This window comes from Myxine glutinosa, chromosome 5, assembly GCF_964187855.1.
Source record: "Myxine glutinosa chromosome 5, kmMyxGlut1.1, whole genome shotgun sequence".
NCBI classification, from domain to species: Eukaryota; Metazoa; Chordata; class Myxini; order Myxiniformes; family Myxinidae; genus Myxine; species Myxine glutinosa.
In genome coordinates, this window is record NC_136265.1 from 94,579,636 (window position 1) to 94,602,393 (window position 22,758).

General features: G+C 38.8%; 1 protein-coding gene across 1 annotated transcript in view; it reads left to right on the forward strand.

The window, feature by feature from the left end:
* The window catches only part of LOC137427337 (uncharacterized), a 385,725-nt gene that overhangs the window by 130,294 nt on the left and 232,673 nt on the right, over nucleotides 1–22,758 (forward strand). The gene's annotated exons all lie outside the window — the stretch shown is intronic.

Genomic DNA, 22,758 nt, shown 5'->3' on the forward strand with positions numbered 1-22,758 from the left:
AGGAGTCTCATAAATTACAAGCAATCAAAGAAATTAAAAAAAGTAAAACTCAACTATCTTTACAAGAACGACAAAAAATCATTAAAATACTTGGGTCTTGGGTTTCAACAATTTTAATACTATATAAATATAAGTATGGAAGCGATTGATAGTATCTATGATTTGGATGATACGATTATCATTTCAAACTCCACTAAAAAGGAAGACTATTTCAAGGTAAATGCTATAACAGGAACAGACTGGAATTCAAATGGAACAAAAAGTTTTGAAATAAATAATCAACAAACTTACTTGAATATAGCTGATAGTTTCTTGCTGTGTAAATTTAAATTCACTAAGGCTGCGAATAATACTAATGCTACACTCGTAAATGATTTCTTCTGGAAAATGTTTGATAGTGTCCGCCTGTATATTGGAACACAAGAGGTTGAAGCGGTTGATTATGTCTCTGCTACATCTGAAATGATGAAATTTACACTATATTCGTTTAGTGATAGAATGGGAAAGGGAGCTGTTGAAGGTTTTATTCCTGATATGTCAACGGGAACAAATGCTGACCCTGGTTATAGTCAAAGGAAGTCAATGTATAATGATGATACAAAAGCAAAGGAATGATAATGTAAATAGATTGCTTTTTGGGGCTCAAAATGCTTTTGGTGATAATAATAAATTTGTTATTAATGATTTGTGTTGGTATATTAGTGAATATACTCCTAATCTTAAAACGGAAGAGATGTTAAATAGAAGACTTAACTCAAAGAAACCACTAAATGTATCATACCTTAAAAGAAGATGTCAACACGTTAAAGTGGAACACACTACCTACACTTGGAATTTAGGTGTTCTTCAAGGAAAGCCACGATACCTATGGCTCATTTTTAAGAAACCTGATGGAGATGAAGGTACTGATAAGAATAATGCGCTGAGTGATAATGCTAAGGTGAAACAACTTCGGGTTTCTCTTGATGGTACATTTTATCCGCGAGATAGATTGGAAATTGATTGGGAAAAAAATGATTATGCGGAAGCCTACAAGTCTTACCAAAAGGTGTGTGGAAGCAACGGTAATAATGATCCTATTTTGGATATGGTTGCGTTTCAAAAACTTTATACAATCTACGCAATTGACCTGAGTTCTCAAAAGGAAACTATAAAGTCTAATAGAGTGGATACTTCTCTATACATTGAAAGAGGAGAGAATGAAGAAGTTGATGCTTATTGTTTGCTTTTGGAGGAAACAGAATTACAGATTAATACAGATAATGGTGTTATGATTAATATCACATAGGTTTTTTCTCATAAATAAATGAGTCGGAAAGAACCGGTATATGTTAATCAAATCAATCTTAATAAATTAACATCTTGTATTCAAAATCAAAAGCCTTGTATTATTAATGTTAATACAATTCAAAGAAAAGGAGCAGTAAGAATTGATGTTTTACTCAGAAGAGAGCAGGTAAAAACGCTAAATGATGCTGGATCACTTAAAATAAAAATGACAAAACCTATGTTAAAGAAATATTCAATACAAGAGGGAGGATTTCTCCCATTTGTAATTCCTTTATTTGCTGGTTTAAGTGCAGCGGGAGCATTGACTGGTGGTATTTCAGCAGCGGTAAAAACTGCTAACGAAAGCAAGGCACAACTAAAAGCTCAAAAAGAATTGGAAAGACATAACAAGGAGTTGGAGAAACAAATTAGTGGAAGTGGTGTAATTGTAGATTTTGCTCAAAAACTTGAAAGTCTACCTGATAAAGCTCGATTGTTGGTTGGAGATATGCTTGCTTCTATCGCTCAAGCAGGTGTTAAACTAACTAAACGGGGTAATGGATTGTATCTTTCTCATAAATAAATGAATAAATGGTTTAAACAATTTGGAAAGAATACAACGTCAAATATAGAACTAGCTAAGTATTGTAAAACACTAAAAATTGATAATGTGGTTATTTGTATCAGAGATGAATTAATACATTTAAATAAGAATACAAAAAATATTATTATGAATTTAGACACACAGAATGGTTCTCATTGGGTTTGTATTCATAATAGTCAGGATAAATATTATTTTGATAGTTATGGTATGCCACCGCCTGTTGAAGTAATACAATTCTTACAGAATGGTGTTTATCAAAGATTTCAAGTTCAAGAAATTAATTCTAAATGTTGTGGTCAATTATATTTATATGTATTATTTCAACTCAACAATAATGAAAATTTTTATGATATCATTTTAAATCTAATATAAATGACTTATGTTGGAAAAGATGGTTCTATCTTTGGGGAATCCTCTCAGGATATTGATTTATCAAATTATTATACAAAGGCACAGGCTGAACGACAAAAATGTAGTATAAGTAAAAATATTAATATGAAGAATACTTATAAATTAATCAATTATCCAAACCCTACAGATGCGAATGACTTAATTAGATACAGTGATTTATCACAATATATATTTTTTAAAAAAACAGCACGTTTTGTTAAACAAGTAAAATTTACAACCACAACACCTGGTTATACTGACCATACACCTTTCCTCATTGAATTTAACTACCTGCTTACAATTGAATTTTATAAAGAAGGACATGTAGTTAATATGCGAATTAATAAATGGGGGTATGATATGCCTGATTTAGGGTATAATTGGTATTTTTCAATAAACTTAGAAGACCTTGAATCGGTCTCGTAAAGAAGAATATTATCCGCTTGGCGAGGATAAGGATTTATGTGGAAGTACAATTAGTAAACAACAAATACATGATTTTAAGAAAAGAAAAATATATGATAGTAATGCGATGGTTAGCATGACAAAGAAGGAAGGTAATGAGATAAGGATAGAAAGCCGAGGAATACAAACCGATTTGGTAGTGGGAAGATGGGGTGGTATTACCTGTCATAATATTAATCTCACATATATTTCTGATACATAAATGGCAGGAAGAAGACTACAAGATAATTATAATTTTTGTATTCAAGGATACCTACAAGAAAAGGGTGCTCGGTATTACATACCTTATGATTTGGAGCATATACATGGGAATTTTGTCATAAAAAACTGGCCTTATACTGATATTGTTAAACCCACAAATAGAGACTTGTTTAAAATATTAAATAAAAATGAACTTCTCAAAGTTATGAAATATAAAACTCTTTTAGAAATCATCAACAAATCTTATTGGTATCCTATTATGAGAAAAATAATTATTGATACAAGAATATCTCAAAATCCAGATGAGTATATGTATAATATTCTTTGGGGTTCAAACCCAAGGGTAGGAAGGGAAGGAGTTGAAGAAGAGAAGGAGGAAAGAGAGAAGGAGGAAAGGGAGAAAAAGGAGAAGGATGAAAGGGAGAAAAAGGAGCAGGAGGAAAGGGAGAAAACGGAGGAGGAGTAGAGGGAGAAAAAGGAGAAGGAGGAGAGGGAGGAAAGGGAGAAAAGAGAGAAGGAAGAGAGGGAGAAAAAGGAGAAGGAGGAAAGGGAGAAAAAGGAGAGGGAGGAAAGGGAGAAAAGAGAGAAGGAAGAGAGGGAGAAAAAGGAGAAGGAGGAGAGGGAGGAAAGGGAGAGGGAGAAGAAGGAGGAGAGGGAGGAGTGGGAGAAGGAGGAGAGGGAGGAAAGGGAGAGGGAGGAAAAATATAAAAAGATGGAAATCGGTGAGATTCGTAAAATATTGAGTGTATTACAGCAAATAAATCAATCTCAACGCACTGAAGAGGAAAATAAAGAATTAACGACTCTTACTAAGATAATGATTTTAAAAATGGTTGAGATGAGTTCAGCGAGGAGATTTAAACGAGAAAGTGGTGAAGAAGAAGAAGAAGAAGGAAAAGGTCATATAGTTGATGATGTTGGTGTTATTGACTTTTGTTAGTTTTTATTTGTAAATAAATGGAGGAGAGAGTGAAGGCATTCCTAAGGATTCTTTATGTTTTAAAAATTAAGATAGAAATGTATATGTTGAAAACCAAAAAGGTTTTGATACTCTGTCGGACTTTTTCTGATAAATAAATACACTGTAACCCCGATATAACGAACTGCTCGGGAGACATAAAAAAAGTTCGTTATTTTGAAGTGTTCGTAATACTGAATAACGTACCAATCACCATACTATCACACCTATTCATATGCAAAACAACAAACTTTGTATTGTTCATTCATGTACATTTTATTGTTCGATTGTACGAATAAAAAAACTTTAAAAAAGCATTGCTGTTGTGTCATTGTTTAAAAGTTCATGTATAAATAAAATGTTCAAGTACATGTAATATTCACCGAATGTTCAATTTACTGCGTGAAGAAACTGGTAATCTTGGATTGTTTACCCTTGGAGGTGGCGTTTTCTTTGCATGCATATTCCTGTCCCCCGCATTAAATATGCGGGGGACAGGAAGTTCGTTCGTTATATCCGGAAGTTCGTAATACTGGTGTTCGTTATCGCGGGGTTCCAGTGTATGAGTTATTGTCTCAAATGTGAAAATAAAACTAAATCTAAAAATATCTCTTATGTTAAAGCTAAAAATAATCGAGTTTATCAAAAAGGAATATGTCAAGTGTGTGGCTCTAAAAAGTGCCAATTCATCTCTCCTAAAAGTGGAGGAGACATACAAAAGTTTCTGTCAGGAAGTAAATTTACAACAACTGGAATTCCTGGGGAACGACATCTACCTGGATATTCTTTCTGTGGTCCTGGAACAAACCTGGATAAAAGATTAGATGAGGCTGACAATCCTAAACCTTGGTCCAAGCCTATAAATAGGGTTGATGAAGTGTGTATGAAGCATGATATTGCTTATGGGAATACCACTACATTGGATGAAAAACATGAAGCAGACAGAGAAATGTTGTATAATTTGTCCTTGATACGAAATCCTACATTGAGAGAGAAAGTTGATATGTTTATTGTAAAAAAAATGATAAGTGCTAAATTGAAACTTGGTCTTGGTTATTCCCCAAAAAACTATTAGGCTCTAATGATGTCATCAAGACTGAGGAGCTTTTGGCTGATGAATTACACAAACCTATAATCACAAAGTTTAAAAGAAGGAAAGTTTATTCGAAATACACCTACCACATATGGTCCGCTGATTTAATCAAACTAAATAATGATAAGGGATACAGGTATGCTTTAACCGTTATTGATTTGAGGAGTAGCTTTGCCTGGGTTGTTCCTTTAAAAAATAAAACGGGTGATACTTTAATGTTAGCATTTGAGCTAATATTTGATAGGGATAAAAGAAAACCAAAGAAACTGTGGACCGATCAGGGAACAGAGTTCTATAACAAAATATTTATGAAATTTCTTAAGGGGGAGGGTATTAAATTATACAGCACCTTTAATGAAGGAAAGGCAGTTGTTGTTGAGCGTTTTAATTATACTTTAAAAGAGAAATTATATAAAACATTCACACAACTCGGTTCTCAACAATGGGTGTATTTAATCCAGAATATTGTCTATAATTACAATAACTAGGGCGTGCCCGTACTATTTATATATATATCTAAAATTATATCCCCCCCCCCCCCCCCCTCTATTTACATGAAATGGTTTGGTCCATTCGCAAAGCCAAAGCGAACGGCTTGCGAGTACGGTGACAATCCCCCCCCCTCTATTTACATGAAATGGTTTGGTCCATTCGCAAAGCCAAACCGAACGGCTTGCGAGTACGGTGACAATCCCCCCCCCCCCCCCCCCCCTCTATTTACATGAAATGGTTTGGTCCAAAGCGAACGGCTTGCGGAGTTTGGTAAAGAAATCGCCATAGCTCGGTAACTACTTCTCCGATTAATATGAAACCTTGAAAAGGCACATCCTCGGGTCCCCAGCAATATACCTGGCAAGTTTCAAGTATATCGGACCCGTGGTTGTCGAGAAACAGCGGTCACAGACAAACACACACACACACACACACACACACACACACACACACACAGAGACACACAGACACACAGAGATTACTGGAATTATAGATAGATACAGTTCATTCATCAGCAAAATCAAAACCATCAGAAACATTTACAAAATTAGAATATGAAAAGCAGATTAATTTGAGAAAGCCCAAGTTTAAAGTTGGTGATATTGTAAGAACTAGGGCATGCCCGTACTATATCTATATCTAAAATTATATCCCCCCCTCTATTTACATGAAATGGTTTGGTCCATGAAATGTTTTGGTCCATTCGCAACGCCAAAGCGAACGGCGAACGCTTTACATGAAATGGTTTGGTCCATGGAATGTTTTGGTCCATTCGCAACGCCAAAGCGAACGGCGAACGGCTTGCGAGTACAGTGACAATCCCCCCGGGGTCCCCCCCTCTATTTATATCCCCCCTCTATCGAGAAATTATTATTTTCTCCGGAAGAAATCGAATTACGTACCGTAATGGCGCACGCGCTGGGCTCAGCATCAGCTCGCTCTCACATCGGCCACGCCTACGCAATAACGCGTTCTGTGATTGGATGCCGGAAGTGCAGTCCTCACTGTCCGGAAGGTCGTATATCGCAGTTACGATGAATCGCAAATTCGTTTTTATTTGTTTTAAAACATAGTTTAACGCCAACATAGCGCCAACATAGTTTGCAAACGTGAAATAAATGAATACGCTCTCAAATGTGCCATCCGAGGCAGAGTGTGTTCGCCACGTTCGGCACACGCGATAGCTCGCTGCTCTCTGATTGGTTGAATCGTTTTTTGGACATAGCTCGGTAAGTAATTGTCCGATTAATATGAAACCTTGAAAAGGCACATCCTCGGGTCCCCAGCAATATACCTGGCAAGTTTCAAGTATATCGGACCCGTGGTTGTCGAGAAACAGCGGTCACAGACAAACATACACACATACACACATACAAACACACATACACACAGAGATTAATGGAATTATAGATAGATATACAAATGGAAAAGCCATTTTGAAAAAGGTTAAACAAAGAGGTGGACTAATGAATTATTAAAATTGTTGATATAATGGATACAGTCCCTTGGACTTACAAATTATATGATATGAATGGGGAAGAAATATTCGGGGCATTTTATTCACAAGAATTACAAAAAACAAAGCTAATAATTCATTAAACAACATTTATATTCACCCCACCCAGATTAACTAATTTAATTAGTGGTAATAATAATTAAAAAAATTAAATAAATAAATAAAAATCATAAGCCACGCCCACACAGACCCTGCCCACACAGACCCCGCCCACACAGACCCCGCCCACACAGACCACACCCATCATCCCCCACCCCCTGTGCATCCCCCACCCTTGATCCCCCCTCATCCCTCACCCACCTTCCCCACACACACAAGGGGAGGGGAGGGGTGGGATGAGGGTGGATCGAGGGTGGGGGACGCACCTTCCTGTCCTTTTTCCTTTATTCTCTTTTTGTAATTAATTATTAAATAGTTGTATACAAAGCAAATATATTCATATAATATTGAAAACAAAATATTTATATTAACAAAACATTTTTCTTGAGGTATACATTCAACTTCTCCCCAGCATAGGTCAAAGTTTGGTTCAGCAGATGTCTTCAGGTTTTGAATCTTTCTATTAAATACAAGAGGGGGTGAAGCAAGGAGAGAAATATATGAATGATATACCCTGAATCACCTCCTATGATGCGCAGGGATATGGTGTACCTATTCGAAACGGTGTGTACACACATTGACACACACACTCATACACATATACAATACATACACACACAAGCTTACCTCTAAAAAATCAATCTTAGTGTCAAGATCGTTGAGTTGAAAATGTAGAGTATCACAGGTTGGCAGGAAATAACCACTCCTTGGGAGATCAAAATCATCCCACTCAAAATTTTGGTCTTCGAGGTTAATACTGCAAACAAAATAAGGAGAAATTACTGCGCTGAAGTAAACCAGACAAAACATCACACACACACACACACACACACACACACACACACACACACACACACACACACACACACACACACACACACACACATGAACATGCACACATGAACATGCACACATGAACATACACACATACACACACACACTAAGGCAGCGTCATTTAACACCAACGTATTTTATTTAGTATCATACCTTTCACATGAATCCTCTAAGAACGGTGAAACAGGCAGGTTGTTCAAACCCATATCTGGAATTCCTAAACTTTGTGAAACTTTGTGAAACTTTGTGAAACTGTTCGTTGTGAAACTTTTGAGGAACAACTTGATATTCTGCCAGGTTATTCACAATATTCGCATTGCTGCAATAAAGAGTAAAATATATCATTAATCATAAAATTAATCACATACAAAGCTCTCATTGAACACTTTAATTCTGAATGAACTTACCAATATCCTGATGAGTCGATATATTTTTCATCAGAGAAAAGACTGGAAAAAGACAACTTGATACTCATCTTCGTCGATTCACAATGTATAAAATTGAAATGAACATGGCTTTTTATCATGAACAGAATGTATTTTCGGGAATTGAACTGCCTGTCGACATTTCGAGGAATCTCAGAGCGTGGGTGCAAAACAGGAAGCAAGACAATGGGAGACTTCTGGGAAATTATCCAAGTTTTATCACAAGTCATTTCTTAAAAGTGAGGGATTAATTAAAAAAGGTAAGAGTATGGTAATATCTAAAAAAGTTAATGTTGATGTTAAAAGTAAAAAAAGTTAATAAAAAAATTAAATTATTTCCCACACATAAACAAATATTTGTAGGATCGATGTTTGAGTGGTCTACTCGGGATCATTGATAGTAAGAGTACCATAAGACCAAGGGGAAATCGTTGTTTGAGTGGTCTAATGAACAACATTAAAGATAGGTATCAAAAGGCTAAAAGGTTCGTAAAGAGGTGAGAGGAAAATTAACATGTAAGTGAATGGGTCGATGTTTGAGTGGGTCAAAGATAATCTGCCAGATGATATGTAGAAGAAGGATTATAGGTCTGAAGAAGGATTTATAGGTCTATAAGGGAAAACAAATATTTGTAGTGTTTGAGTGGTCTAATGAACAACATTAAGGACAGGTACTATAGACAAAAGGTTCATAAAGATTAGGGAGGGAGAAATAGAGGTGTTAATGGGCAATGAGGTTAAGAGGAAAATTAACATGTTAGTCAATGGGAAAATGAGTGTCCCAGAAGCAACATATATATACACTACTGATGTGGCTATCAAGGATATTTTTGATTTATTGATTAATCAATTAATCGATTCATTATGTATTGATTAATCGATGAATTACTTATTGATTAATCAATTACTTATTGAATTTTTTATTGATGACTTATTTGATTACATTTCTAAAAGATACATCTTCGGATGAAGCACTAGTGGTTTTGTTATGGTATTAGCCAATTGATTAAGAAAATATTTTGTGATAATCTTCTATTGATTTTAATTATACAATTAATCAATCAATTAGTGTACACCTCTCCCTCCCAATGCAGCCTCTATGAGCTGCACTGCGGTATTGCCGGGCGCCCGAGGCGCCCCGGCAATGCCGCACTGTAGCATATTTAATTACTAGCGGGGTCACCCGTGGGAATCCCACGGGCATGGATGTGTGTGACATTTTGACATATTGAGTTAGATGCTGCACCTGCACATTCAGTTATATAAAATGGTTACTGGCAATTGATCACATCCACAAATGATGTAATCCACACAATTTATGTACTTTACATGACGCTAATAGGAATCCATGCCCGTGTAGATGGGAAATACAGTTTGTTTGAAATAAATCACAAATATCAGAAGAAAGTTTTTTAAATTTAGAACTATTCTCACTCAGAGTTAAACATCACCGTAATATTATGCGGTTGCTTCAACGTTTTCGGTGAATTATATGTCATCATTGTGAGATTTTTGGGGAATTTTTTTTTTTTAAATGAAATTTTTATATTTAAAAAAAACGGCAAAAAAGCATCAGAACAGCAGGGAAAAAGCATCAAAACACTATCAAAACAACAGTGGAAAGCGTCAAAACAGCAGTGAAAAAGCATCAAAACAGCAGTGAAAAGGCAGTGAAAAAGCATCAGAACAGCAGTGAAAAAACAGCAGTGAAAAAGCATCAAAACAGCAGTGAAAAAGCATCAAAACAGCAGTGAAAAAGCATCAAAACAGCAGTAAAAAGCATCAAAACAGCAACAATGGTCCGGTGATTTTTTAATCACCGCAACTAAATGTGTCGGAGTAATTAACTATTTTCCTTCGTGCCCTCCTTTTGTTGCCTGAATGGTGTCACTGCAGGACCTCCGGGTAAACAACATTACGGGTGAAGATTCCACTGTGGCCATCAATTTTTCCCTGTTGGCCATTACTGACTACCTTTACCTTGACATCCTCAAATCGTTTAGCACGCGACAATGCAACATATAATTGGCCATGGCTGAAGACGGGTTCTGGTAAGTAAATCCCAACTTTGTGTAATGTTTGACCTTGACTCTTGTTTATTGAGAAAGAGAATGCCACACGAAATGGAAATTGATGGCGTTTGAGTACGAATGGTAGTGTTGTATCGGAAGGTGCAATACTAATCCTGGGTATAAATGTGCGTGTTCCTTTGTGACTGCCAGAAATTATTTCTCCGTCTATTATGTTTGGCAACAATCTTTCAACAACCAATCTTGCACCATTGCACAGTCCCTGTTTCGGAACAAAGTTACGGAGTAACATGATGACAGCACCATCTTTGAGACGAAGTTTGTGCAATGGCATTCCAGAAGGAGTTAATTGATTTAGGAATTCCAGAGGATAATTTAGTGCCTCTTCAGGGTCATCACAGACAATGGAATCAGCGCTGAAGTACGTCTTTTCTTCCCCAGGAAATGCATCCAGTATCTCATCGTTGATCACAAATGTGGATTCATTCTTTGGACACAACACGGCTCGTTGTGCCAGCGCATCATAGTTTGAATGGATTTCGTTCAAATTACCGAAAACAGCCTCTGCTAAAGAAATGTTGTCTTCTACACAGATACGATCAGGCAGTCATATTAAATCTATCCCTCTCTCCACCTGACACTCTCCTCTCTCCACCTGACACTCTCCTCTCTCCACCTGACACTCTCCTCTCTCCACCTGACACTCTCCTCTCTCCACCTGACACTCTCCTCTCTCCACCTGACACTCTCCTCTCTCCACCTGACACTCTCCTCTCTCCACCTGACACTCTCCTCTCTCCACCTGACACTCTCCTCTCTCCACCTGACACTCTCCTCTCTCCACCTGACACTCTCCTCTCTCCACCTGACACTCTCCTCTCTCCACCTGACACTCTCCTCTCTCCACCTGACACTCTCCTCTCTCCACCTGACACTCTCCTCTCTCCACCTGACACTCTCCTCTCTCCACCTGACACTCTCCTCTCTCCACCTGACACTCGCCTCTCTCCACCTAGCACTCCTCTCCTCTCCAATCCCTCACATTCCTCTCCTCTCCAATCCCTCACCTCTCCAATCCCTCACCTCTCCAATCCCTCACACTCCTCTCCAATCCCTCACACTCCTCTCCAATCCCTCACACTCCTCTACTCTCCAATCCCTCACACTCCTCTCCTCTCCAATCCCTCACCTCTCCAATCCCTCACCTCTCCAATCCCTCACCTCTCCAATCCCTCACCTCTCCAATCCCTCACCTCTCCAATCCCTCACCTCTCCAATCCCTCACCTCTCCATTCCCTCACACTCCTCTCCAATCCCTCACACACCTCTCCAATTGCACCTCACACACCTCTCCAATCGCGCCTCACACTCCTCTCCAATCGTGCCTCACATTCCTCACCTCTCCAATCCCTCACCTCTCCAATCCCTCACCTCTCCAATCCCTCACCTCTCCAATCCCTCACCTCTCCAATCCCTCACCTCTCCAATCCCTCACCTCTCCAATCCCTCACCTCTCCAATCCCTCACCTCTCCAATCCCTCTCCTCTCCAATCGTGCCTCACACTCCTCTCCAATCGTGCCTCACACTCCTCTCCAATCCCTCACATTCCTCTCCTCTCCAATCCCTCACACTCCTCTCCAATCCCGCCTCACACTCCTCTCCAATCGCGCCTCACACTCCTCTCCAATCGCGCCTCACACTCCTCTCCAATCGTGCCTCACACTCCTCTCCAATCGTGCCTCACACTCCTCTCCAATCGTGCCTCACACTCCTCTCCAATCGCGCCTCACACTCCTCTCCAATCGCGCCTCACACTCCTCTCCAATCGCGCCTCACACTCCTCTCCAATCGCGCCTCACACTCCTCTCCAATCGTGCCTCACACTCCTCTCCAATCGTGCCTCACACTCCTCTCCAATCGTGCCTCACACTCCTCTCCAATCGCCCCTCACACTCCTCTCCAATCGCCCCTCACACTCCTCTCCAATCGCTCCTCACTCGCCTCTCCAATCGGCTTTTCCCCGTCTCGTTTCTCTCGTTTTTCTCCCGTCTCGTTCTTTTTCTTGCTCCGTCATGTTCAAGTTTGCATTGACGTTCGTCGATGGACTCGTTCGCCCGTCTCATTCGTTTTCTTGCTACATCCTGTTCAAGTCTGCGTTCTTCATCGATCGTCTCATTCATTTTGGAAATAGAAGTTTCCACGCAGCGCATGAATTGTCACGATCCTCAAGAGGAAGTGTGTCGTAATCATCAAATGATAAATGGCAAGTAAATTATATTGTGGAAAATTAAAGATTTCAAATAAACCTATTTAAAGTGTATGCGCACATAACTAATTTAAAAAAACGAAGAAATATCTCTCGGTAATTTCCTGAAACATATTTTACTTCCGGATAATAATGATGTATGAAATAAAAATGAAGAAATATATGTCGGCATCATTGTTGACGTTTTTGTGACGACTGTCATCAAACGAAAAAGTAATATATCTTAACAGAAAAGCAAAAGCGAATTTTTAATATATGTCGACACGTTGCCGTCGGTGTCATATTGGGTGGTGTATGATACATCATGACGCGATTTTTAAAAATATATCTCTGCATTTTCCCGCGTGTGTGGAATGTTCTCAATTATTGCTGACACCATGTCTAAAACCATCGATAAAATGAAATCAGATGGTGAGTTAGATTGGAGATAAAGGCGTGAGAGACTCAATGGCCTTGAAGTTACAGGCCTTTGAGAATTCATTTCGTTCTATAAACGGCAACTTTCATCGGATTTTCTTCCCGTTTTTTTTCAACCAAGTCTAAAACTATGTTAGCGACTGTGAAAAATGAAATGATATATCGAATTTGATTTGAAATAAAACTGGGAGAGAGAGCAAGACACCACGGGCCTACAAAACAGGCCTCAAAGCTATGCGAGTTAATAAAATGGTGGATATTTGTTTATATGAAGCCTCTCCCAGAATGGGTGGAGCTACTCTGCAAACCGAGTAAGCCACACCCCGGACAGACGTCCAACAGACAGAATCATCTACGGCTATTATAATATAGATTTGGCATGGGGGCGGTGTACTTTGAATATGTGTACTTGTTTGTTTCTTGTTTTCTTTTTCTTGTTTGTTTGTCCGGGCGATATCTCAGCCATCCTTTGAGCTAGGAAGCTGAAATTTTGGCACAGTAGTGAGTAAGTCCTTTGTCAAAAACTGTATTTTTGGTTTTTTGAATAATCACTTAATTGAGGAGTTATTTAATTATTAGCGATTAATTAAGTACTTATTTAATTAATCAAATTTCCTTTCTCTTCTGACCATTAACTCAGGCACCTTTTGAGTTAGGAAGCTGATATTTGGACATGCCAATGACCAGGTGATTTGGCTGCAAAGGCTATTTTTGATTTATTAATTAATCAATTAATCAATGAATCGATTAATTATTTAATTATTCGATTAATTACTTTAAAAAAATTAAAAAATTCAGTTGCAGATTCTGATGAAATGGTGGTGGTTTATGTGTTCTGTGACCGAATTGATTAATAATTTAATTTTTTTAGGATTTTTTTTTTTTTCATTATTAATCATTTATTTATTTTCTTTCTCATTTGGCCAATATCTCAGGCACCTTTTGAGCAGGGAAGCTAATATTTGGACATGACAGTGACCAAGTGATGTGGCTATCAAGGATATTTTTGATTTATTGATTAATCATTTAATCGATTAATTATTTATTGATTAATCGATTAATTATTTATTGATTTATCAATTGATTATTTAATTTTTTATTAATGAGTTATTTAATTACATTTCTAAAAGATACATCTTCGGATGAAGCACTAATGGTTTAGTTATGCTATTAGCCAATTGATTGAGAAAATATTTTGTGATAATCTTCTATTGATTTTAATTATACAATTAATCAACCAATTCGTGTACACCTCTCCCTCCCAATGCAGCCTCTCTGAGCTGCACTGCGGTATTGCCGGGTGCCAGAGGCGCCCTGGCAATGCCGCGCTGTAGGATATTTAAGTATTTGGCATGGGGGCGGTGTACTTTGAATGTATCTGTACTTGTTGAACACCGCACCTTTCCTATGCCATCTCCAGGCATTGCAAGTCGTCATTGCTGGGCACCGAAGGGGGCTCGGCAGTGACGCACGCTGAAAGGGAGTACTCAGTTTTCACTCTTGTTGTTTGTTTGTTGTACACCGCTCCTTTCCTATGCCATCTCCAGGCATTGCAAGTCGTCATTGCTGGGCACCGAAGGGGGCTCGGCAGTGACACGCTGAAAGGGAGTACTCAGTTTTCACTCTGGTTGTTTGTTTGTTTTCTTGCTTTCTTGTTTGTTTGTCCGGGCGATATGTCAGCCATCCTTTGAACTAGGAAGCTGAAATTTTGGCACAATAGTGAGCAAGTCCTTTGTCAAAAACAGTATTTTTTTGTTTTTTGATTCATCAATTAATTGAGGAGTTATTTAATTATTAGCGATTAATTCAGTACTTATTTAATTGATCAAATTTCCTTTCTCTTCTGACCATTAACTCAGGCACCTTTTGAGCTCGGAAGCTGATATTTGGACATGCCAATGATCAGGTGATTTGGCTGCAAAGGCTATTTTTGATTTATTAATTAATCAATTAATCAATGAATCGATTAATTATTTAATTATTCGATTAATGACATTTTTTTTTTTTAAGTTGCAGATTCTGATGAAATGGTGGTGGTTTATGTGTTCTCTGACCGAATTGATTAACAATTTAATTTTTTTATGATTATTATTTATTTATTTTCATTATTAATCATTTATTTATTTTCTTTCTCATTTGGCCAATATCTCAGGCACCTTTTGAGCTCGGAAGCTAATATTTGGACATGAGTGACCAAGTGATGTGGCTATCAAGGATATTTTTGATTTATTGATTTATCAATTAATCGATTAATTATTTAATTATTCGATTAAGTACTAATTTTTTTTTTTCAGTTACAGATTCTGATGAAGTGGTGGTGGTTTATGTGTTCTGTGACCGAATTGATTAATAATTAAATTTTTTAATGATTATTATTTATTTATTTTCATTATTAATCATTTATTTATTTTCTTTCTCATTTGGCCAATATCTCAGGCACCTTTTGAGCTGGGAAGCTGATATTTGGACATGACAGTGACCAAGTGATGTGGCTATCAAGGATATTGTACACCGCACCTTTCCTGTGCCATCTCCAGGCATTGCAAATCGTCATTGCTGGGCACCGAAGGGGGCTCGGCAGTGACGCACGCTGAAAGGGAGTACTCAGTTTTCACTCTTGTTGTTTGTTTGTTGTACACCGCTCCTTTCCAATGCCATCTCCAGGCATTGCAAATCGTCATTGCTGGGCACCGAAGGGGGCTCGGCAGTGACGCACGCTGAAAGAGAGTACTCAGTTTTCACTCTGGTTGTTTTCTTGTTTTCTTGTTTGTTTGTCCGGGCGATATCTCAGCCATCCTTTGAGCTAAGAAGCTGAAATTTCGGCACAATAGTGAGCAAGTCCTTTGTCAAAAACGGTATTTTTTTTTTTTGATTAATCAATAAATTGAGGAGTTATTTAATTATTAGCGATTAATTTGGTACTTATTTAATTAATCAAATTTCCTTTCTCTTCTGACCATCAACTCAGGCACCTTTTGAGTGAGGAAGCTGATATTTGGACATGCCAATGACCAGGTGATTTGGCTGCAAAGGATATTTTTGATTTATTAATTAATCAATTAATCGATTAATTATTTAATTATTTGCTTACTGACAAAAAAATTTTTTTTTTAAGTTACAGATTCTGATGAAATAGTGGTAGTTTATGTGTTCTCTGACCAAATTGATTAATAATTTAATTTTTTTATGATTATTATTTATTTATTTTCATTATTGATCATTTATTTATTTTCTTTCTCATTTGGCCAATATCTCAGGCACCTTTTGAGCTGGGAAGCTAATATTTGGACATGAGTCACCAAGTGATGTGGCTATCAAGGATATTTTTGATTTATTGATTAATCATTTCATCTATTAATTATTTATTGATTAATCGATTAATTATTTATTGAGTAATCAATTAATTATTTAATTTTTTATAAATGACTTATTTAATTAAATTTCTAAAAGATACATCTTCGGATGAAGCACTTGTGGTTTAGTTATGCGATTAGCCAATTGATTATGAAAATATTTTGTGATAATCTTTTATTGATTTTAATTATACAATTAATCAATCAATTAGTGTACACCTCTCCCTCCCAATGCAGCCTCAATGAGCTGCACTGCGGTATTGCCGGGCGCCTGAGGTGCCCCGGCAATGCCGCACTGTAGGATATTTAATTATTTGGCATGGGGGCGGTGTACTTTGAATGTATGTGTACTTGTTATTTATTTATTTTCATTATTAATCATTTATTTATTTTCTTTCTCATTTGGCCAATATCACAGGCACCTTTTGAGCTTGGAAGCTAATATTTGGACATGAGTGACCAAGTGATGTGGCTATCAAGGACATTTTTGATTTATTGATATATCAATTAATCAATTAATCGATTAATTATTTAATTATTCGATTAATTACTTTAAAAAAAAGAAAAAATTCTGTTACAGATTCTGATGAAATGGTGGTGGTTTATGTGTTCTGTGACCGAATTGATTAATAATTAAATTTTTTAATGATTATTATTTATTTATTTTCATTATTAATCATTTATTTATTTTCTTTCTCATTTGGCCAATATCTCAGGCACCTTTTGAGCTGGGAAGCTAATATTTGGACATGAGTGACCAAGTGATGTGGCTATCAAGGATATTTTTGATTTATTGATTAATCATTTAATCGATTAATTATTTATTGATTAATTGATTAATTATTGATTAATCAATTGATTATCTAATTTTTTTATTAATGACTTATTTAATTAAATTTCTGAAAGATACATCTTCAGATGAAGCATGAGTGGTTTAGTTATGCTATTACACAATTGATTAAGAAAATATTTTGTGATAATCTTTTTTTGATTTTAATTATACAATTAATCAATCAATTTGTGTACACCTCTCCCTCCCAAAGCAGCCTCAATGAGCTGCACTGCGGTATTGGCGCCCCGGCAATGCCGCGCTGTAGGATATTTAATTATTTGGCATGGGGGCGGTGTACTTTGAATGTATGTGTACTCGTTAATTAATCAATGAATCGATTAATGATTTAATTATTCGATGAATCAATTATTTTATTTTTTTTAAGTTACAGATTCTGATGAAATGGGTTAAATTTGAAGAGGACTTGCATATCTGGTCACTGAATTCAACCACCAAGTATTTTTGAGGTCAACATTGGCGAAAAGGTCAACATAGGCCAAATTTCTAAAATCCTTAATTTTCATCCAATTGACTTGAAATTTGAAGAGGACTTGCCTATCTGGTCATTGAATTCAACCACCAAGTATTTTTGAGGTCAACATAGGCCACATTTATAAAATCCTTAATTTTTCTCGAAAATGCCTGTACGAGTAAGAAATCTCAATCTTTTCTCTCTGTCTCAAAGTGTCAAAAATGTCTTTGGTCTTCCAGTCAAGTCAAAGGTCTGAAGGGTTTGAATGTCTGAATGGTCTAAAATCAAAGGCTTGTGAAGGTCTAAAGTGTCTGAGGGTTCTGAGAGTTTTAAGGGGCTAAAGTAAGAGGTTTGTAAATGGCTAATGGATCTGAATGGTCTCATCAGTATGTTACAATGGACAAGAGTACGTAATTAACAGAACACTCGTGTGAAATGTTGGGTACAACATGGCGTCTGTTATTAAGTTTGCCAAACTGGTATTCTTTGGCAGTGAGTGAACCCACCTGGTGTTATTTAATAGCACGACAGGAGCTCAACTCCATACCCTAAGATCCTAAACCAGCCGCCTTAACCATGAAACCAACACGAGGTTTGTAATGATAATGGTACATAATGATAATTATAATGGTGCATAAGATAATGGTACAAAATTATAATATCAATGATAATTACAAAAGTACACTACAGGTCAAAAGTTTTTGAACACAATTTTTTCCAGTTTTTATTGAAATTTACACAGTTTAATGTCTCAATGTACTCTGAAATTAAGCACAGAACAAATAAACAATTGGAGATAAAAAATAAATCACAGAATCATTTTGTTTAACAAAATTTAATTTAAATTTTTACTCGGCAAAGTAGCCACCTTTTGCAGATATAACCGCCAAACGCACTCGTGGCATTCTTTCTACAATGGAAATCAAATATTGTTCGGCAAGTTCTTCCCAACACTGTTGCAGAAGTTCCCACAAATGTGTTGCACTTGTAGGTTGCTTTGCTTTCACCCTTCTGTACAGTTCTTTCTAAACCAGCTCGATGGGGTTTAAGTCTGGAGACTGTGCTGGTGGCCATTCCATGATTTGAAGTCCACCGTCTTGTTCTTTTCCTCAAAGGTAGTTTTGACATAGCCTGGAGGTGTGTTTAGGGTAATTATCTTGCTGTAGGATGAACCCCTGACCAACTAGGCATATGCCAGAGGGTATTGCATGTCGCTGCAAAATGCTGTGGTCGCCCTTTTGTTTCAGGGTGCCAGTCACTCTGTGCAAGTCGCCGACTCTGGATCCAGCAAAAGAGCCCCAGACCATTATGCTTCCTCCTCCATGTTTGACAGTTGGTGTCACACACTGAGGAACTATCCTTTCACCTACTCGACGGCGTACAAAAATCCTGCGTGATGAATCAAAGATTTCAAATTTTGATTCATCGGTCCATAAGACCTTCTTCCAGTCTTCGGTAGGCCACTGGCGGTGCTTCCTGGCCCAGGCAAGCCTTTTTTTCTTATTTTGCCATCTTAGCAATGGCTTTCTTACTGCCACTCGACCTGTCAAACCTGCAGCTCAAAGTCTTCTCTTCACAGTTGAAACTTAGACTTGCTTACATCGACCAGTTTTAAGCTGTGTTTGAAGCTGTTGTCCTGTGAGCCGCCTATCACGCAAGCTGTTGACTCTCAGAAACTTGTCTTCTGATTCTGTTGTGGCTTTGGGTCTGCCAGACCTCTTCCTCTCAGAGTTTCCTCCAGTTTCCAATATACCACTTCCTGCAGTGCAATATTGTTCTAATAATGCTTCGGAGGGTGTAATAACAGTCTGTTCCAATACTGCTTTTATACAGACAGGGGGTTTGTAATCAAGTAATCAGCAGAGGTTGGGACACCTGTTGAAATTGTATGCATCAACTTTCAAGGCTTAATTTACTTACATTGCTGCAGAACAGCTGTAAGTTGTTAACCCATTACTTGTTCCCTGAAGAAGGCCTTTTTTAAACAATATAATTGTGCAATTTACATTATTTTCCTGTTTTTGCGAACCTCAACTTTTTTTTTTAACCTCGAGCAGTTTGCTGCTTTACCTTTGTGCCATTTCAGGTTGTTCACTGGACATTAAACTGCGTAAATTTCAATAAAAACTGGAAAAATTGAGGCGTTCTCAAACTTTTGACCGGTGGTGTACATAATGACAATGATAATGGCACATAATGACAATGACGCATCATAATAATGATAATTGTACATAATAACAATGATGATGATAATGATAATCATAATGACAATGGTAATGGTACATAATGTTAATGATAATAGCACATGGCGCGTCCCCAGGATTAAGACCCCTGGGTGATGGATGACCGAAATGAGCTTCAACTCTGAGGCGTACATCGAACCTTGGCGGGATTGTCTTTGATGCGCGTTAGAAAGGCCCGAAGCCATATATGATTGGACAGCCGACACTGGATTAATCCGAACCCACAAACACAGCAAATACAGGACAAGCAAAATCCACAATACAAGAATGAAATGCAAAAATAAAGGATTTTATGAAAATAAATGCAAGAGACAAAAATGAAAGGCGAGGTAAAAACTATAATTCCCAATTGAGGTGTCTCCATTGACTCGTATACAAACAAGGGTAAAGATTAAATAAAAATAAATGATGTTCTTGCCGGCCGGCACTTTTTTTTTTTTTTTTTTTTTTTTGTATACAAGATCGAGGCTCGTGAAAGAGCAAACATTAATCACACAAAAAGACAAACCGACACACAAAACACAAAAAACAAGGGGAGCGGCAGACAAGATGGGGAGAGAGGGGGGAGGACACAAAAGAGAGGGGGAAGAAGGGGAGGACACAAACACAACATTTGAGAGCAGGGACATCGGGAGGACTTGGGGGGAGGTGGGAGAGGATTAAAACATATGAACACTGCAAGGACTCTGGGGTGAATTACCGGGGGTAGAAAAGATCAAGGTTTTCGATGGGGGAAGATAAGAGATGGTGGTGAACAGCTGTTTTAAAGACCTGGAGGGAGGAGTGGGATTGAAGGGAGTGGGGGAGTTTGTTCCAGAGGCGGGAGAAAAGGGGAATGAAAGAGTGAAGGTGAGCAGAGAGCCTAGACTTTGGCAGTTTAACCATAAGAGGGTTGCAGGCAGATTTGTGCGACCTGAAGGAATATTGGGGGGACAGAGCACAGAGAGAGCTGGGGGAGCAAGGCCGGAGAGGAGTCGGTAGAAGACAGAAAGACCACCAACCTGCCTGCGGTGAGTGAGTGAAAGGCCCTCGGCGTTGACTACATCGCAGGAGATTCCAATGATTCTGAAAGCTTTGGCCTCAACAGCGTGAAGCCGAGCAAGGTGTGAGGCAGGAGCACCAGCCCAGAGGGGGGAACAGTATTCCATTGAGCTGCGGATGAAAGCCTTGTATGTGGTGAGGAGCTCAGGTGTGCCAAGGAAGGACTTCGCACGACGGAGGATGCCCAGTCGGCGACTGGCTTTGGAGGCCAGCTTGGAAATGTGGTTTTCCCAAGAAAGATCATGGCAGATAGTGAGACCCAAAAGCTTGAGCGACAGAACTTCTTGGAGAGGATTGTTGAGAAAGTAGATGGGAGGGTTGTCCAGTCGGTCCTTTGGGAGAGACATTGTAAGAGTGTGAGATTTGTCAGGATTGAAAGACATGTTCCACTTGTTTGACCAGTCTGTGATTTTGTCCAGGTCTGCAGAGAGTGAGGGGGCTGCAGACTGCCGATCTGAGGAATGAGGAATGGAGCGACAGAGAGTAGAGTCGTCAGCAAAGAGATAGAGAGGATTTTCAAGAGAGTCAGAGAGATCATTGATGAAGACCAGAAAAAGCACAGGGCCCAGAACACTACCTTGGGGAACTCCAGCCTGAACAGGAAGAGGAGATGAGAGAAACCCATTCAGGGCCACACGTTGACTACGACCAGAGAGGAAGTCTGCCGGCCATGCGTGGAGATTTCCATGGATACCAAAGGAGGAGAGTTTGGAGAGCAGAGCAGGGTGCCAGACCGTATCGAAGGCACGTGAAATGTCAAGGGAGACAGCTCTAATTTCCTGTTTGGCGTTGAGGACCTCCATCCATTTTTGAGAAAGCAGAAGCAGCATGTCCAGAGTAGATTGACCAGGTCTGAAACCAAATTGATGATCAGAGATCAAGCCATTGGAGAAGAGGAAAGATTTAATATCTGAAGCAATGATGGATTCCATGACTTTGCTGATAATTGGGAGAAGGCTGATTGGTCTGTAGTTGCTGGGGTCTGTTTTTGCACCTTTTTTGTGCAAAGCGGTGATGTTGGCTGATTTCCAAGCAGATGGCAGATGACCTTGAGCAAAAGAGAGGGTGAAGAGAACAGAAAGAGGGAGTGAAAGAGCAGAAGAACATGATTTTAGGACCCGTGGGCTGATGCCGTCAGGACCAGTTGCAGAATCAGAGTCGAGGGTTGACAGAAACTTTTCCACCTTGTCAGTAGGAAAGGACACAGAGTCCAGGAGCAGCTGGGTATGACTGGGTACGGTGGGTACAGAGAGGAATGGGTTTGGGACACAAGATTTAGAGGCAAACACAGAGTTGAGGCATTCAGCTTTTTCACGTGCGGAGTCAGCCGTTAAGCCGTTTGAGGTGAGGGAGGGGATGGAGGGGGAACAAACACCAGAAACAGATTTGACCAGACGCCACCAGGATTTGGAAGAGGGAGACAGATAAGAGAGTTCGGTCTTGAGAATGGTGAGATATTGTTTCCTGGCTCTCCTGAGGGTGGTCTCAATGACTTACGCTGGTCTCAATGACGGGGGGGACGGGGGGGGGGGGTTGGCATTTGTCGCCTCAAAACCACCGCGCAGGGAGCGCACCAACAAATGACACCGAAAACGCCCAGGCGTGAACAAGCAGCCAACCGGCCCTTCCTCGCTTCCACCGCCAAGCGAGACACAGCTCTCTCCTCCTCCAAAAAGCACCACAGTCACCAACACCCTCTCCTCTGACGTTGCAAAACTTCCAAAGCTCCAACATGTCTCCTCACCAGCGCACTCGAG